Below are 18,622 nucleotides of genomic sequence, written 5' to 3'. Positions count from 1 at the left end.
TTGATACTGCTCTCAAAGCGATTGAAACCAGAAGTAGCTCCCCTGGCGTCCATGGAAAATTGTGTGTCCATTGGTGAGAGGAGAGATGGGGTCTTTGCAACCCCTGACTCCTAGTTCTGATTCTGCTATCAACAAGTTGTCTACATGCAGAGAAGCACTAATATACCATAAGAGCCGATTTTATCCCAATTCAGTTAAACCGCTGCAAAAGGCTGTGTACAGTTTTACTTCAATTTAAACCAAGCTACGCTGAAATCAATGCAGGAGAAAAGCGTTCACACTGAGGGTACGGCTACACTGTGGGGGGGAGGGGTTTCAAAGAAGATATGCAAATTGCACTCGCATTTGCATATCTTCTTCCGATTCTTTTTCCGGAAGAGGATTTTCCGATATTTGGCCCGTCCACACTTCTCTTAGAAGTCCTCTTTTGGAAGCCCCCTTATGCCTCGTAAAATGAGGATAACAGTGTACTCATCTACACAAAGTGCTTTCAAATGTAAGGACATAAAGTGCTGCATGAGGTTAAAAAAAAAGTCAGATTTATTATTTAACATAAACATAACAAAATAAGCCTAAATCCCCATCTGCCACTATTTTCCTGGGGTCTTTGTCCCTGCCCAGAAGCAGGAGTTCACGGAGCAATTAAAACAAGTCAAAGTGTCCTCCGCTCGTTACATGTGTGTCGATGCCTCGTTACCTGCAGAGAACTCTGAAATTAGGTGGTTTCCAGTCTGGAAGGGACAGGTGTGCCTGAGAGACGCTGTCGCCATTTATTTCCGAGCATACATGTCTAATTAGTGCCGTTTAGCCAAAGGGGAGTCGAACTCCACTTCGTAATTGAAACTGGCCGTGTTTTGAGAAAGCACACACTTGATAAATACACCCCGCTGCGTCTCTGGCGCGTCACAGCTTCAAAGGCCTGAAAAAATAGGCCCCAATTAACTCTCACCGGTAGGTAAGTCCATGTTATTAGCCCACTTTTACAAGCAAATCAAAGCGAAACAAAACGAGTTGCCCTGGGGGGGTTTCGGCCGGCACCCCACAGACGGATCTGCACAATCAGAGCCAGGAGCTGCTGGGACATGGGGGGGGTCCACACCAACTCCCCCGACGTCAAAAGGCAGGCTCCCGTTGGCTTCCACAGGAGTTGGAGCAGGGTCTTTGGGTCTGGTCTTACTCCACTTGATCACACTGCGTCACAGTGGGTCTCGGCCCTACAGTCCTCCCTCAGGACAGGCTCCCAGTGAAGTCAAAATAAGAGCTTTTCCCACTTTGAGGTTTCAGGATTTGGTGTCATTCGAAAAAGGGGGGGGGGGGAGGAGTGCAGAAGGGCCACCGGGCAGCCTGAACGACCATTTTCTGCCTGCGTAGCCGCGTGTGAGCTTCATCGGTTACCATGGATTCCTCCATTCCCACGCCAGAAGGAACCACGGTGATCGTCTAGACCAGGGGTCTCCAAACTTTTCAGCCCGAGGGCCGCATTAACTATCAAACAGCAGTTCAGGGGCCGACTACACACTTGAGGTCCAAATAAAAAACAATCAAAACATGGATGTTGTTTTTAATTATTTATTTAATATTATTTTATTCAGTTAGTATTTAATAACACATTGATACACTACACATGAACACCTGTATTAGTGTGAATGGTGAAATTGTTTCCTGGATGCCAAAATAGCAGACATTTCTGGCTTTAGATTTGTTACGCGAAAGAAATTATCACTAAATAAAATAGAGTGCAACATGTTTCGAAATCAGACGCTAATTGACAAAAAGGTTTCCACGGGCCGGACGAGAGGGCCTCGCGGGCCGCATCCGGCCCGCGGGCCGTAGTTTGGAGACCCCTGGTCTAGACTGACCTGCTTCACTCAGTCCACGGGGCTTCCCCAACTCACTCAGCTTGCGCTGGAGCAGAGCTGTTAGAAAAACATCCAGTCTGGGTTTAAAAATTGCCCCCCCATGGAGAATCCACCTCGATCTTTCGTTAACTGCGCCCAGTGGGTAATTACTCCCATTATAGGTTGGGGGAGTCAGTTTCGGCCCATTTCTGATGGGAATGAAGTCAATTAGTCGTGCTTCCGTGCAAGGAGAAGGAGGCGGATGGATTTCTTAAATTGAGTGTGTGGAGAACCTACCCAATCCCTGATTACTGCTCAAGCAAGAGCTGGCATTGTGCAATTTCACTGACACAGCTGCACCCCGAAGACCTGTGTCTTGACCTCTGAGACATCCGGCTGCTTCTCCAGTCCTCTCAGCTGTACCAAACTGGGCCAGCAGCCTAAAATTCATTTCCAGCTGCTGAGGGCAGAATGAATCTCCCACAAGTGCCCAAAGGCCTCGCAGCCCGAAAGGCAGGTTGATAGATTGGGGACTGTGGCCTGTTTGAGGATCAGGCTGTAAAAACTTTCAAAAAGGGGAGGAGGGGAGGGACGTGCCAACACACGTCACACAAACATCACACTCCCGGACTATACACAGGCATTCTCACCCCTCCCCCCAGACAAGCTGTCTCTCTCGCTCACGCCAGGTGGGTCTCCGCCAATGGCCCGCAGCCTCCTCAATTCAATAAGAAGACAGGGAGACGTCTACCAGAAACTTGTCTCTGCACCCTGGACCTTGTCATAGAGTCTGGAGACATTAAATAGAGGCGCTGACACAGGGTAAAACCAAGAGGCTAGACCCATCTCTAGTGAAGAGACACTGTCATGGATGGCGTTCCAGCAGGGTTTACCTTAAGAGTATAGGAACATAAGAACGGCCACACTGGGTCAGACCAAAGGTCCATCTAGCCTAGTGTCCTGGCTACCCACAGTGGCCAATGCCAGAGGGAATGAACAGAACAGGGAATCATCAAGTGATCCCTCCCCTGTCATCCATTTCCAGGCTAGGAACACCATTCCTACCCATCCTAGATAATAAGTATTGATCTAGATAGTGTTTGGTCCAGGGGACTGGACTCAATGCCTTCTTCAGGTCCCTTCCAGTTCTATGATTCTATAGACCTATCCTCCATGAATGTATGTAGGTTTTTTTTAACTCTGTTAGTCCTGATCCCCACAACATCCTCTGGCAAGGAGTTCCACAGGTTGATGGTGCGCCGCATGAAGAAAAACTTCCGTTTGTTTATTTTAAACCTGCTGCCTATTTACTATCCCTGGTTCTTATGTTATGGGAACAAGTAAATAACTTTTCCTTATCCACTTTCTCCATACCAGTCATGATTTTATAGACCCCTATCCTATCCCCCCACACCCACGTCTCCATTTGGAGGCCAGAACTTGAGTCTGGTGAGATGTATTTTGGATCATAGAATGAACAGTACGGAGAAGGATGGCCCAGGGGTTACAGCGCGGCCTTAGGAGACCTCAGTACTGTTCCTGACTCCTCCATAGATCCCCTGTGCATCCTTGGAGATATCACTTTGTCTCTCGGTGCCTCATCTCTACAATGAGGAAAATTGCCCTTCCCTGCCTCACGCTGTTGTCGTGGGGATAAATGCATCTGTGACTGGGAGGAACTCCGATAGGACGGTGATGAGAGCTGGACCTTAGCTAGTATGTAACACATACACCTCAGTCTGTGCACCTCCTTGTTTCCCTACATGAAGGTCCCTTTCATTGCCTGATCGCTTGTTCCCGTACACCCCTGGAGATCCGATTACCCGTTCGGTGTGTGCTGCTCCCCGCGCTGAGGGAAGTCAAGAACAAACAACGCCCCTTGGTTTCATTTCCAAGCAGTGCCGCCTCCCACCTCTTTCCATTTCCTCCCCTTTGGGGATTGTTTTTCTTTTAATCTTGTGGTTTGCCACCGTCCCATCTAATCAACTTCTCAGTAACCACGGCAGCAGCTTGGCACCTCGCATCCTCGTGGCCTCTCTGATGTGGGCTTCGGCCCTTCCCCCAGCCCATGCTGAGGGAGGGAAAATTCTTTCCTGTTTATAAACCTCAGGGCCTTTGCGAGTTCATCTGTATTCCACGCGGGAGGGGAAATGCGCACCAGATAATAGCGTGGGGAGAGCCATGCCCCCTGAACCAGGGGCTGTTGCCAAGACGCCCGAGTGCCAAACTCCGCTTCCCGCTTCTCTCGTGGCTGCCATCGCTACCAGACGCCAGATCGTGAAGTCATTTTCGACATGACTTGGGCGCTTCTGACCCATTTTTCTCAGCAGACGCGGGAAGCAAGCAGGGCGAACAAAAAGTTTGCCAGTTCTTTTAAGGACACGGTGAGGGCATAAGCACCTCGGGAGATGAGAAGGACCATTCTGGGTCAGAACAGTGGTCCATCTAATGCAGGGCCCTGTCTTCCAGCAGTGACCGATGCCAAGTATATCAGAGGGGATGAAAAAAACAGGGCAATTAGGTAACCGATCCCAGTGCTTCCCCACCCGCCTAGGGAAATCGTTTTTTTCTATTATCTATCCTGAATCCATTTCTCCTTGTTCTGTCATTGGCTCTGTTTGTTCCATGCCCAGACTCGTTTCTTTCTTACTTTCCTCTGTAGTTTTTCCAGATCTAATATCATTTCAGAGATGGGGCAATCAGAACTGCATGCTGTAGTCCAAGGGTGAGCATACCCCGGATTTCTACAGGGGCATTCTGATATTTTCTGCTTGATTATTGTCAAGGCTGTTCCCCACGCTGGCACCCCAAGTGCAGGAGGTGGGGGCCCACAAGAGACCTTAAAAGACCTTACCTCTAGGGACTGCTGTTTTTAAAATTCCCCAATGTCACAGATTTCCTGACCTTGAAAGATGGGCTGCCACCGCTAAGTTAAAAAAAAAATCTTCTCAATCCCAGGAAGAGATCATTTGGGAATGTCTTCCAGAGGTGAACCCAAAGCTCTTTGACCACAAGAGAGCTTGAAAACAAACTGTAATCTCGGATAGCTGAGCTCTTAAGTCTTAGGCACACGTACACAGACATCCTGGGTACGTCTACACTAGCCCCTTAGTTCGAACTAGGGAGGCTAATGAGGGCATCCGAAATTGCAAATGAAGCACGGGATTTAAATATCCTGCGCTTCATTAGCATGTTCCCGGCCGGTCTCCATTTTGGAAATTGACTAGCCCGGAATAACTGCCCGCGTCTACACGCGGCAGAGAAGGGCGATTTCGAAATAAACCTCAGGTTTAACTGGTAATTCGAAGTAAGGGGTTTATTTCGAAAAACACAAAAATAGCAACAAAACTTGGGAGGGGGATTAATGTGGGGGCTGGGTCGCCTCGCACTCCCCCCCCCCCCGGAATTTCTTCACGCTCCCCTCCCCAGTTTGGGAACCCACAGTCTAGACCCGTGGTCCCCAACACGGTGCCCGCGGGGGCATTTGAATGCGCCCGCCAGGTGCTCGGGGCTGGCCTGGCCCCGGGCACATGGCGCACGGGCGCTTGCGGGGGGGGCGCGCTTGGCAGGGGGAGCGCCGGCCCCGGGTGCGCGGCACTTGGCGGGGGGGGGCGTCGGCCCCGGGTGCGCGGCACTTGGCGGGGGGGGGGTGTCGGCGCTCGGTGGGGGGGGCCGTGCCCCCGGGCGTGTGGCTATGGGGGGGGCCTGCCCCCGGGCGCGTGGCTATGGGGGGGGCCCTGCCCCCGGGCATGCGGCTGGGGGGGGCCGCCCCCGGGCGCACACGTGTCCCCGCCCCCTGGCACCCGGCGAGCGAACGGCCACGCCCCCTGGCGCCCGACAACCTGAAAAGGTTGGGGACCACTGGTCTAGACCATCCCTGATAGACATTTATCTAACCTACTCTTAAATATCTCCAGAGATGGGGATTCCACAACCTCCCTGGGCAATTTATTCCAGTGTTTGACCACCCTGACAGGCAGGAAGTTTTTCCTAATGTCCAACCTAAACCTCCCTTGCTGCAGTTTAAGCCCATTGCTTCTTGTCCTGTCCTCAGAGGCCAAGATGAACAAGTTTTCTCCCTCCTCCTTCTGACACCCTTTTAGATACCTGAAAACGGCTCTCATGTCCCCCCTCAATCTTCTCTTTTCTGAACTAAACAAACCCAATTCTTTCAGCCTTCCCTCTTAGCTCGTGTTCTCTAGACCTTTCATCATTCTTGTTGCTCTTCTCTGGACCTTCTCCAATTTCTCCAAATCTTTCTTGAAATGTGGTGCCCAGAACTGGACACAATACTCCAACTGAGGCCTAACCAGCGCAGAGTAGAGCGGCAGAATGACTGGAAGGGACCTTGAGAAGTCATCAGTTCCAGTCCCCTGACCTCATAGCAGGACCAAGCACCTTCCCTGACAGATTTGCCCCAGATCCCTAAATGCCTGCCCCCTCAAGGACTAAACTCATAACTCTGGGTTTGTGGAACTCCTTTACACGTCACAATCCTGTGGTGTCCAACATGCTAGCCAGATTGTGGCTATTTGGCCGGTTGAGTGTGGCTAGTCTGCTATAGCAGCAGCCACTATAGTGGCTAGTGCTTCAGAACCGGCTGGACACTGCGGTAAATCAACATTCTACATTCCCGGAAGCTCTTGTGGAATGCGGGAAATGAAGTTTGGGCTCTTTTTGGTTAGGGTTCTGGGCAGGGGCAATGCATGGGGGGGGGACAGGAAAGGACACATGCCCCCCCCCAAACACATCAGAGGGGACTGGTGGGAGTCCGGGCCCTCTACACTCCCCAGCGGCAGCAGGGGAAGCAGAGCAACCCGGCCCCAGCTCATACTGCTCTCCCAGTGCCTCACTCTGTTGAGGGACGGGGCTGCCCCCACACTGACCCATGGCGAGCGGAGTGACAGGGCCCAGGGAGCAGACGGAGCTGGGGCCGTGTTTCTCCGCTTCCCCCACCACAGCTGGTGAATGCAGAGGGACCGGACCCCCACTGCTGGCACCAGGCCCCCTGCCCGGCCAGTCTCCTGGACAATCGCTCAGAGGAAGTGATGGGGGAAGAGACAAGATGGGGGTGGAGCAAGGGTGGGGAGGAAGAAGGGAGAGGGTGGAGCAGGAGCGGGAAGGGGGGAGCAGGGGAGGGGCCTAGAATGCAAGGGGGCAGTCCCAGCCTTTCCCCAGGTTGTGGGAGAGCCACGTACCTCTTCCATGTCCCCCATCACCCATTGCCCCTGGTTCTGGAACCGGATTCAGGTCTCAGTTACTTCGGCATCAGCGCAGCGTGGACTTTAATGCCGGTACACCGGATTGACTCCTGGCTAATGACAAAACCGGGCCCAGCGAACAGACAGCAACGTGCAGCTCAACCTGTACCGTCCCCAAGTCTCCGCAAAGCTCTTCATTTTCCTGAACATTTCTCTAGCCCCGTGGTGAATAGAAGAGCAATAATGACAGTTAATGGGCCTGGCCTTTAATGAGGTCCTGGGTTAAGGGCCCTTGAGCCTCCTGCCTCCTGAGTGGGCCATTAGCTGTCAGGAAAGATCTCCTCATCTATTTGAGGGCCAGTGGATTGTACCCTCTCGCTGCCGCACAGCCGCGTTCCTAGGCATAACTCGCAGTGACTCACCAGCCCTGCCAAAACAAGCCCCTCCTTGAATCCTTCCTTCCTCGTTGACTGCGAGGAGAGCAGCCGTTGAGGAGGGTCCGTAGACCCAGGGTCAGCCGAGAACGAGAAGTTGTGAGAGGCAGCGGCTGCAGCACCCCCTCGCCCTTGAGGATCAGGGCCTGAGTTCCCTCCCTCCTACTCAGGGGGAGGGTCTCTCAAAACATAAGAGGAACTCACCCTCCTGGTCTGATCCAGTCCCCTTGGCTGCTCTGAAATGGCCAACGAAGGGTGGCCAGTCATGCAGCCATGATAATGGTTTTGTAACATGGAGGCCTGTGCGTGAGGAAACGGGCCCCTTCTTGCTACCAGTCAGAGAGCTCAGCGTCACACTTTCCACATAGAAAGCTAGAAGCCCAGGGCTGGCAGAGACCTCAGGAGACGTTGATTCCAACCCCCTCCCCCAAAGCAGGACCAGCCCCAACTCAATCATCCCAGCCAGGGCTTTGTCAAACTGGGACTTCAATACCTCTAGGGATGGAGATTCCACCCCCTCCCTAGGGAACTCATCCCAGTGCTTCTCCTCCCTCCTAGGGAAATAGTTTTTCCTAATATCCAACCTAGACCTCCCCCACCTCTTTGGGCCAGGGCTCCCAGCTGGTGTAAATTGGTGTTGCTGGCGTCAACAGGGCTATTCTGATACACAGCAGACTAGTATCTCGTCCCCAATATTACTCCAACAAGAAGGAGGCCATATTTTCAAACCAAACTCCTGGATGCTGGAGATGACTTTTTTTTTTAGGGTCATACAAAAGTATTGTAGTATCATAGAATGCTAGAATTGGAAGGGATCTCGAGAGGTCAGCAACCCCAGTCTCCTGTCCTCATGGCAGGACCAAGCACCGTCTAGACCATCCCTGACTGGTGTCTGTCCAATCTGCTCTTAAATATCCCCATCTTAGGGGGAAGTACGACAGACAGTAGTGACAGGGTTGCTAGTTGGTTGAAATAAAAATACCAAACACTTGCGCCCCCCGCAAAAAAAAACCACTGGGGAAAAATTAAAATAAAACAGCATTAAAACAGCATTTCCCCTTTAAGAGTGAGCGCAGGGATAGGAACAGGGGAGGGTTGAGCACTAAGACCCAGGGGAGTCATTGCTTCCCCTTGGTCTTTTTGCTGGCAGCCATTTTGTGCCAGCATCCTTGCAGAACCAGGTAAGCATGGGGTCTGGGGTCGGGCGAGTTGGGGGGGGTACCACTGGGTCTTAATGTCCACCAGTCTGCCTCTTCCAATCCCTGCTTTGTGGGTAACAGTTGTCACTGTTAACTAGAGACAGTGACAAAGCCTGCCAGACTTACCAGTAGAACATCCCACCTGTGAAAGCCATTCAAATGGTAATGAAGCTATTTAACAGGCACTTGCCAACCCCAGGCCTATACTGTCCATTTCTGGATTTCTCCGGCCATGTGAAGAAGTGGTCTGTGCCCACAAAAGCTCAAGATACCATCTCCATGTTTTGTTAAGTTGCAACTTAAGTGTGGTTGCATAGACATGCAAATATAGATGCAAATTGCTTCTTCCTCACTGACGGGCATGAATACAAAGCACTTCCCACACTGCTCCAGTGCTCCCAGCACCTCCTCCCTAGGGGCTAGACACACCAACACCCTGTTTCTGTCTGTTCCAGCCAGCCCATCCGCTTGCGTCTTTCAGTGCTCATCCCACCTGGGAGACGCCACGCCGTTGTGGACCGTGTTCCCAGTGGAGGCCATGTTCAAAGGATCCCACCTGCAGGCTGCCTGTCAAGCCCCGCATAAACCCAAACCGCACCGCGGCCCATGGGTCATGTGTTGACTAGCCCTCATCTAGATGGTGCTTTGTCCTGCCATGAGGGCAGGGGACTGGATTCGATGACCTCGCGAGGCTCCTTCCAGTTCTAGTGTTCTAGGATTCTAGGGTCACGTTGAACTGGTGTGGGCAAAGTCCTTGTGACATTACAGTTTGCAAACTGCTGAAGTGCAGCAGCGGTTCAATGTATCACACTCGGCCCATGCTCCCATGCCCTGCGTGTGGTCGAATCCCAAAGACTTGAGTCCAGAGAAAGGTTCGTGGTGTCACTCCATACCTGTAAGAGCCTATCGCATCCTTGTCACAGCTCCTGCATGAACCAACGCCAACGTGCATTCGCTCAGAGCACCCTCCTGGATTGGACTGCGGTGTTTGCATCTTCCCGACAGAAGACAAGGGAGCCTTTCCTCTCCTTCCTGCCACTCAGCTTGAAGGAGAAAAAAATAAAGAAAGAAGAGCACTTCTAGATTTCAGCTGCAGTCTGTCCCATGCAGATGTTTTCAGTGGCCCAAGAGCGAAATGACCTTTCTGAGCTTCTAATGGGGCCAGCCAGCTGACTCTCAGCGTTTAATCCCGTGTGTAGTCTTGTCAGGCTGAAGATGGTTCAGGCTGTGGTGATAAGGGCAGACAGAGCCCACGACCAATTCTACAAATCCCTTGAAGTTTATGGTTTGCCTTAGGCCGGTAGTGATCCTATAGTGCGTGGCGAGAAGCAGGAGGGCGGATTTCCAAAGCTGTTAACACAACATTGAGAGTACAACGGTTGACACAGAAGAGGATCCATGCTCATCGCTCTTTCATAGATCGGTACAAATTCCCTTGTTCCCCAGGCAGGATTGTGTGTATTTACAGGAGCGCTGTTGTCTGGACAAAAAATAGTTACCTCATGACATGGGGCGTGCTCTTGGAGATCGATTAAAAGGAATACGGGATTTCCCAGAGTTACAGCCCCAAATCTTCTGGGCAAAAGGGGGCTAGAATTTTCCCTGCCACTTGCTCAGAGTATCCAGTATAAAAAAAAAACAAAATGGGGTTTATTCGATCATGAAACAATAGACAGCTGTCTAGTTTTTTTGCCCTGGTCTGCATAACGAGACATCTATTTAAAAAATGCAGTGTTATTCTTTGGACTCGGCAGAAAGCTAAAACCTTGCGCTGGCATTGTGCTGTGGCATTTGGGTTACAGTAACATCTAAAGGCCTCAGCTGCCATCAGCATGGGTGGTATAGAATCATAGAATCATAGAATCATAGAATAATAGGACTGGAAGGGACCTCGAGAGGTCATCGAGTCCAGCCCCCCGCCCTCAAGGCAGGACCAAGCTCCGTCTACACCATCCCTGACAGATGTCTATCTAACCTGTTCTTAAATATCTCCAGAGAGGGAGATTCCACCACCTCCCTTGGCAATTTATTCCAATATTTGACCACCCTGACAGTTAGGAATTTTTTCCTAATGTCCAATCTAAACCTCCCCTGCTGCACTTTAAGCCCATTACTCCTTGTCCTGTCCTCAGAACCCAAGAGGAACAAATTTTCTCCTTCCTCCTTGTGACACCCTTTTAGATATTTGAAAACCGCTATCATGTCCCCCCTTAATCTTCTTTTTTCCAAACTAAACAAGCCCAGTTCATGAAGCCTGGCTTCATAGGTCATGTTCTCTAGACCTTTAATCATTCTTCTCACTCTTCTCTGTACCCTTTCCAATTTCTCCACATCTTTCTTGAAATGTGGTGCCCAGAACTGGACACAGTACTCCAGCTGAGGCCTAACTAGTGCAGAGTAGAGCGGCAGAATGACTTCACGAGGTTTGCTTACAACACACCTGTTGATACAACCTAGAATCATATTTGCTTTTTTTGCAACAGCATCACACTGTTGACTCATATTCAACTTGTGGTCCACTATGACCCCTAGATCCCTTTCTGCCATGCTCCTTCCTAGACAGTCGCTTCCCATCTTGTATGTATGGAACTGATTGTTCCTTCCTAAGTGGAGCACTTTGCATTTCTCTTTATTAAACCTCATCCTGTTTACCTCTGACCATTTCTCTAACTTGCTAAGGTCATTTTGAATTATGTCCCTATCCTCCAAAGAAGTCGCAACCCCACCCAGTTTGGTATCATCTGCAAACTTAATAAGCGTACTCTCTATCCCAATATCTACATCATTGATGAAGATATTGAACAGTACGGGTCCCAAAACAGACCCTTGAGGAACTCCACTTGTTATCCCTTTCCAGCAGGATTTAGAACCGTTAACAACAACTCTCTGACTACGGTTATCCAGCCAATTATGCACCCACCTTATCGTGGCCCTATCTAAGTTATATTTGCCTAGTTTATCAATAAGAATATCATGCGAGACCGTATCAAATGCCTTACTAAAGTCTAGGTATATGACATCCACCGCTTCTCCCTTATCCACAAGGCTCGTTATCTTATCAAAGAAAGCTATCAGATTAGTTTGGCATGACTTGTTCTTCACAAACCCATGCTGGCTATTCCCTATCACTTTATTACCTTTCAAGTGTTTGCATAGGATTTCCTTAATTACCTGCTCCATTATCTTCCCTGGGACAGACGTTAAACTGACCGGTCTATAGTTTCCTGGGTTGTTCTTATTCCCCTTTTTATAGATGGGCACAATATTTGCCCTTTTCCTAAGGCTGGGATCCCTATGGGAATCAAGCCCTTTCCCCCCCCCCACACACTTTAACGGTAAACGCCTCACACCTGAACACAGGCAGCCTGCAGCTTTCCCTACCCTCTCCCTCCAAGACTATGGCCAGTTGCTCTCTACATTCATTCCCCAGCCCCTCTGGAACATGGTCGGCCCAATCCCCACGCCCAGCATGGGTGGCCCATAGCCCAGCGCCCCTCTCCCTGGAGTATTTGCGGCCTGCAGCCCTGCCCCTCAGAGCACCGGGAGGGTGGGAAGGCCAGGCATACACAGGTGGGTTCCCTTCCCCTCCTGCCTTTCCAGCCCCAGCTGTTGGGTGAGGCTGCTAAGCTATTCAGCAGCCGGCAGGAGGTCCTTGGGGAATGTAGAGAGCAACAAACAGTGGGAAGGTAGGGGCCACCAGGGAATGGACAGAGTGAGGGCGGGTCCTCACGGGAGGGGGCGGAACTGGGGCGGGGCCTTTGGACAGAGCAGGGGGTGGGGCCTCCACCGGGTAAGATAAAAACCAGCGCCTGTGTGGAACCCCTTGTAAACCCAGCGTAAAGGAGCCTACGACCTGGTCTGCATTACAGACGTACATCCTCGCTCGGGGTATCCCTCTTCTACCGACCTAACCCATGTCATAAGCAGTGCTATGTTGACAGGAGGCCTTCTTCCAACATGGCTGCCGCCTCCCCAGGAAGTAGAGTATCTGCCTACGTAGCATCTTCCCGCAGCAGCGTGGGGGGTAGACACAAGGCCTACGGTGAGGCTGGCTGGGAAAGAGTTAAGTCTATTCTGGGGTGGGGGAAAATGAGATTTTATTCTGATTACTATTTTCAAAAGAACTGAAATTCAATTCAACCTGAAATACGTTCAGGAGGCTGACGGGGGAGGTACCACTATTTCTCCACTGGCAGAGGGAAAACCTGTCAGGGGGAACAACATTTTTCAGTCAGAATCAAATCAAAATTCTTTTCGTTTGGATGAGAGGGGGGAGGGCGTAGAAAATTTCACAGAAAGCGTGCATGGTTCCCAAAGTCCTTTGGATTGTTAAGACGTCCACAGTAAAGCACACATACCCCAGCCCCCTGTTCGAGCCTTTATATCCACTGTCTATGGGTGTGTCTAGACTACATGGCTCTGTCAATGGAGCCATGTAGAAGAGTTTACTAGACATAGTAAAATGAAGCGGCGATTCACAAACGCTTCCACAAAGTCACCTATGCACGGCGGGCAAATGGTAGGAAACGAATTGCCGTAGGCCACAAATTGCCCAAGGTCAAAGAGCACGTCTGCGCTGGAGCCAAGTAAAGAACTCAGATCTGTTCCCTACCAGCTAATGCTACCGGCGGGCTTTCCGAAGGTGTCCCTGTCAAGCCAGATTCAAAGGCAGCTGGGCTAACGTGACTGCGTTGTCACGTCTACACAGCCGGGCTAAAGTCGAATTACGCTACGCAACTTTTAATTGCGTCGCTGACGTCGAAATAGCTTCATTCGGCTTTTGGCGCTGTCTACGCAGCAGGAAGTGGAAGGAAGTGCACTCTTCCTCCAACCTCCCTTCCCCCTTGTCAAAAGAGGGCTACAGGAGTCGGCGTAAGAAGTCCTCTGGCTCGCCATTATTTTGAAGTAACGGCTTGTCGTGTAGACGCGCTCTTGGTTATTTCGGAATCATAAGAACATAAGAACGGCCGTACTGGGTCAGACCAAAGGTCCATCTAGCCCAGTATCCTGTCTGCCCACAGTGGCCAGCACCAGGTGCCCCAGAGAGGGTGGACCGAAGACAATGATCAAGCGATTTGTCTCCTGCCATCCCTCTCCAGCCTCTGACAGAGGCCAAGGACACCATTTTATCCCCTGGCTAATAGCCTTTTATGGACCTAACCTCCATGAAATTATCTGGCTTCTCTTTAAACTCTATTACAGGCAGTCCCCGGGTTACGTACAAGATAGGGACTGTAGGTTTGTTCTTAAGTTGAATCTGTATGTAAGTCGGAACTGGCGTCCAGATTCAGCCGCTGCTGAAACTGACCGCCAGTTCTGACTTACATACAGATTCAACTTAAGAACCCCAAGTCAGCTGCTGCTGAAACTGATCAGCCGCTGATTCCAGGAAGCCTGGGGCAGAGCAACTGTGCCTTGGGCTGACTTGGGGATGCCTGGGGCAGAGCAGCTGGGGTGCTGCTGGGTTGCTCCAGTAGCGCCGCTCCTCGGTGCTACTGGACCAACCCAGCAGCACCCCAGCTGCTCTGCCCCAGGCGTCCTGATTTAGCCGCTGCTGAAACTGACCAGCAGCGGCTGAATCAGGACGCCTGGGGCAGAGCAGCTGGGGTGCTGCCGGGTTGGTCCAGTAGTGCCCAGAGCGGCGCTGCGAGACCAACCGGCAGCGCCCCAGCTGCTCTGCCCCAGGGTCCACAAAAAAAGCCTGGTCTGCTGGGGGGTGGGCACACTAGCTGCGCCCCCCCCCCCCCAGCAGACCAGGGAAACGGGGAGCAAAGCCGCAGCGGCGGGGTGCCTCGCCTCTGAGGCTTTGCTCTGGCGCGGGACCCGCCACGACTGCGGCTTTGCTCCCGGTGCCCCTGGTCTGCTGGAGACAGTCCCCAGCAGACCAGGGGCACCGGGAGCAGCTTTTCTCGCCCCGGAGGTCGAGGTGGTGGACTGCTGCCTGCGAGTTCCGGGGCGAGAAAGCCCCGTTCGTAAGTGCGGATCCGACATAAGTCGGATCCGCGTAAGTCGGGGACTGCCTGTATAATCCTGGCCTTCACCGCCTCCTCTGGCAAGGAGTTCCACAGGTTGACTACACGCTGTGTGAAGAAGAACTTTCTTTTATTAGTTTTAAACCTGCTCCCCATTAATTTCATTTGGTGTCCTCCAGTTCTTCTCACATCGGTGATTCCAAAATAACACTGCTGTGGAGACGTAGCCTCACTCGGCCACCGCTGAGCAAGCCCATCCAAGCTGTAAGACTTCAGTCTGTGGTGCGGGACAGGACGGGAAACACAAACGATTAAACCAACACAAACAAAAACTCAGTAGCCAACCACAGCCAAGGCCCTGCTGGGAACTGGCCTGTTAGTTCGACTTTATAAGTTACACATGGAGTATTGTTTACACTAATACTAGCTTATGCTTTTCCAGAGCAGAGAAATGTTTCTGGTAGATTTGGCCTGCTTTCCTGTACGCCTCTTTGAGGGGCAGGTTTTGTTCACTGTGCCCAGAGGTTCCCAGAATGGAGATTGTTCTTTCATTGCAGGCAGAAAAAACGTTGGACTTTTTGGCTTGGGATTGGTCCATGCTACTAGCCTGAGAATCCATTCAGTACGGCTCCTGTAGGACTACACACTACACGATGGCCAACCACTGAGCACCCCCCCCCCCCAGATTGCCCCGTGGCACAGTCCTACAGCTTTTAATCGAGAATCACACTCCTGTCTATATCTGCACTTGAAAGGGAGTCCTCTGAACTGTCATTCATGTTAAAATTCGACACTCTCCAAAGAGGAATGAACAAACACTTGAACTATCTTACCCATTACAAAGATAGCTTCCCCAATTATCACCTCTAATACCATTAACTCACAAACATCCCACTCTCCCTACCTCTAATATCATCAATTCACAGACACTTACCTTCCTTCCTTCCCTCCTCCCCTGCATTCCCCTCCTGTTCTGAAATGTGATTTGTCCTTTTCATATGTGTTCATTTTTTTTAATTGTATCCTTTGGTATATATGGTTGTGACTATTTTCTTCCACTATTTGATCTGAGGAAGTGGGTCTGACCCACGAAAGCTCATAATCTAATAAGCCATCTTGTTAGTCTTTAAAGTGCTACATTGTCCTGCATTTTACTCCTGTCTATAGTGATAGAAACGTAGCCGTGTCAGTCTAGGGTAGCTGAAACAAAATACAGGACTATGTAGCACTTTAAAGACTAACAAGATGGTTTATGATGAGCTTTCGTGGGCCAGACCCACTTCCTCAGATCAATTGTTAGCAGCGCTTGTATTAAGGCATCACCTGGATTCCCTCAACCAACATCGGGACCCCTGATCTTACAGTAAGACAGTCCCTGCCCCTCAAAACGCACACAGTCTGAAACTGACAAGACGGGGAGGTTGTGAGACAGTGTTATCTCGATGCTGTGAAGGCCAGGACTTTAACACGATTGAAAAAGGAGCTAGATAGATTCATGGAGGTTAGGTCTATCAGTGGCTATTAGCCAGGATGGGTAGGAATGGTGTCGCTAGCCTCTGTTTGTCAGAAGCCGGGAATGAGCGACAGGGAAGGGATCATGTGAGGATTACCTGTTGTGTTCATTCTCTCTGAGGCACCTGGTGCTGGCCACTGTCCGCAGACCGGATACTGGGCTAGATGGGCCTTTAGTCTGACCCAATGTGGCAGATCATAGAATCGTAGAACACTAGGACTGGAAGGGACCATGAGAGGTCATCAAGTCCAGTCGCCTGCCCTCCTGGCAGGACCTCGCACCTTCTAGACCATCCCTGACAGGTGTCTGTCCAACCTGCTCTTGAATATCTCCAGTGATGGAGATTCCACAACCTCCCTAGGCAATTTATTCCAGTGTTTTACCCCCCTGACAAGGAGGAAGTTTTTCCTACTGTCCAACCTCAACCTCCCTTGCTGCAGTTTAAGCCCATTGCTTCTTGCCCTGTCCTCATAGGCCAAGGATCTTATGTTCCCTGTTACGGATGAGGAACAAAGGCAGGCAGGTATGTCTACATGGGGACAAAAGCGCTGGAAGATGGCTGTGGATGACCTGGGTCATGAAAAACTCATGGGACTGAAAGACCAACGTGCCGAACTTTAGGGTTAGGGCAGGTCTCAGAGCTCGGGCTCCAATCTGCCTGAACAGCAATTTTGAGCCCTACCACCCAAGCCCCAGGAGCTCAAGTCAACTGACCTGGGGCAGCCGCAGCCGTGCCACAGGGCTTTTATCCCAGCCTAGGCAAACCCAGGGAGCCATCAGTTTGCTCACTGGGTCCATGGCAGAGTGTGGAAGTGAACTCAGCTGTCCCTGAACTCAGTTCGTGTAGTATTTTATGCCACAGACAGTGCCACCCAGTCGGTTTGAAGTATCCATAGAAAGGACCTTGAGCCGTTAAATTCTGTAGAGGGGTGATAGAAATGTAGCCGTGTTAGTCTGGGGTAGCTGAAGCAAAATGCAGGACAATGTAGCACTTTAAAGACTAACAAGATGGTCTGTAGAGGGGTTATTGTTAATAGAACATGACTTGCTTTCCAGCCAACTCTCTCATCTGAATCTCTATCATCTCCTCTCATTCTTTCCCCTCACGTCATGCATAGCCACATCCTGTAACATGCTCTAATATTCCATCCATGTGCAGAATAAATTTTGTTAGGTGCACCAAAACATGTGTTTATGTGCACCACCGATAGAAATACAAGCTGCTAGCTGTGGGCAGTCTGCTAATCAGCAGGGTGGCATTTGAATCACTTCTGGGTGGCCGCCCAAGCACGTAGCTTAGAGGGAACATGGGTCCTCCACTATAAGGCACCAAACTAGTCACAACGTGTACTTCTGTTTGCCACACTGGCTAGCAGGAAGTCACACAAGCAACCTCCTAGATACTCCAGCTTTTCCTGTGCCACAACCAGCCCCGATCCTTACATAGATGAGAAGTTATGAAAACCAATCCCACCAAATCCAAAGACGGTCCCAGGTCAATGTATGGAACAGTCTCCTGGAATTGGTTCATAAGCCACCTACCCTGTCCTCTTTCAGACCCCTCCAGTCCCACTTCTGAGGGCACAAGGGAGAGGGGTAGCTGATGTGACCATTTATTGGCATACAAGTGCAGAGTTTCTACATAAACATGAAAAACAACAAATGGTCTGGTAGCACTTTAAAGACTAACAAAACATGGAGATGGGATCATGAGCTTTCGTGGGCACGGCCCACTTCTTCAGATGACCGGAAGCTCATAATACCATCTCCATGTTTTGTTAGTCTTTAAAGTGCTACCAGACTATTCGTTGTTTTTTAAGTTTTTCCTGTTACAGACTAACTCGGCTACCCCTCTGAAGCTATATAAACATGCACACCGTATATTAAAATTACATGTAACAGCTGCACTAGGGAGACTTTAAGGTTGCAAAGTCGAGCATTGAAAAGTTAGGAGGTGGCAGAGTTAAAGCTGTCTGGGCAAAGTTAGCATGACAGAGGTACACAAGGGGACAGAGTTAAGGTGAATTGGGCAACCTTAACTCACTCTTCTCCTGCACACATGCCATCAATTACACAATCTGCTTTCTCCATGGGATCCCTGCACAACTATAGAGATATGACGTCAGAGTGAAATGGGTAAACAGTGCACGCACCTGACTAAAGGTCCAAGAACTCAGCAGATGCATTTTCTTGGAATTGAGGACAGTTTGGAGCCGGATTCAAAGGCGCATAGGAAGCCAGGGAAGATGGCAAAGAGGAATGGTCTCGAATTCCGGGAAAGTACACCTCATTTTCTGGGGAGAGGGACCATACATTTTAATAATGACTTCAAAAACACAGTGTGGATATCTTTGTGTGCCTAGTCTGGTTTTTATTTATTCCTCCCCCTCTCTTTTGGAAATGCATCAGAGAGCACTAATAGCCCAGAAGGAAAAACTAGTCTGATCAATGGACCATCAAGAGGA

The sequence above is a fragment of the Pelodiscus sinensis genome, chromosome 5 (genome assembly GCF_049634645.1).
Source record: "Pelodiscus sinensis isolate JC-2024 chromosome 5, ASM4963464v1, whole genome shotgun sequence".
Lineage (NCBI taxonomy): Eukaryota > Metazoa > Chordata > Testudines > Trionychidae > Pelodiscus > Pelodiscus sinensis.
This window is presented reverse-complemented; position numbering follows the sequence as displayed.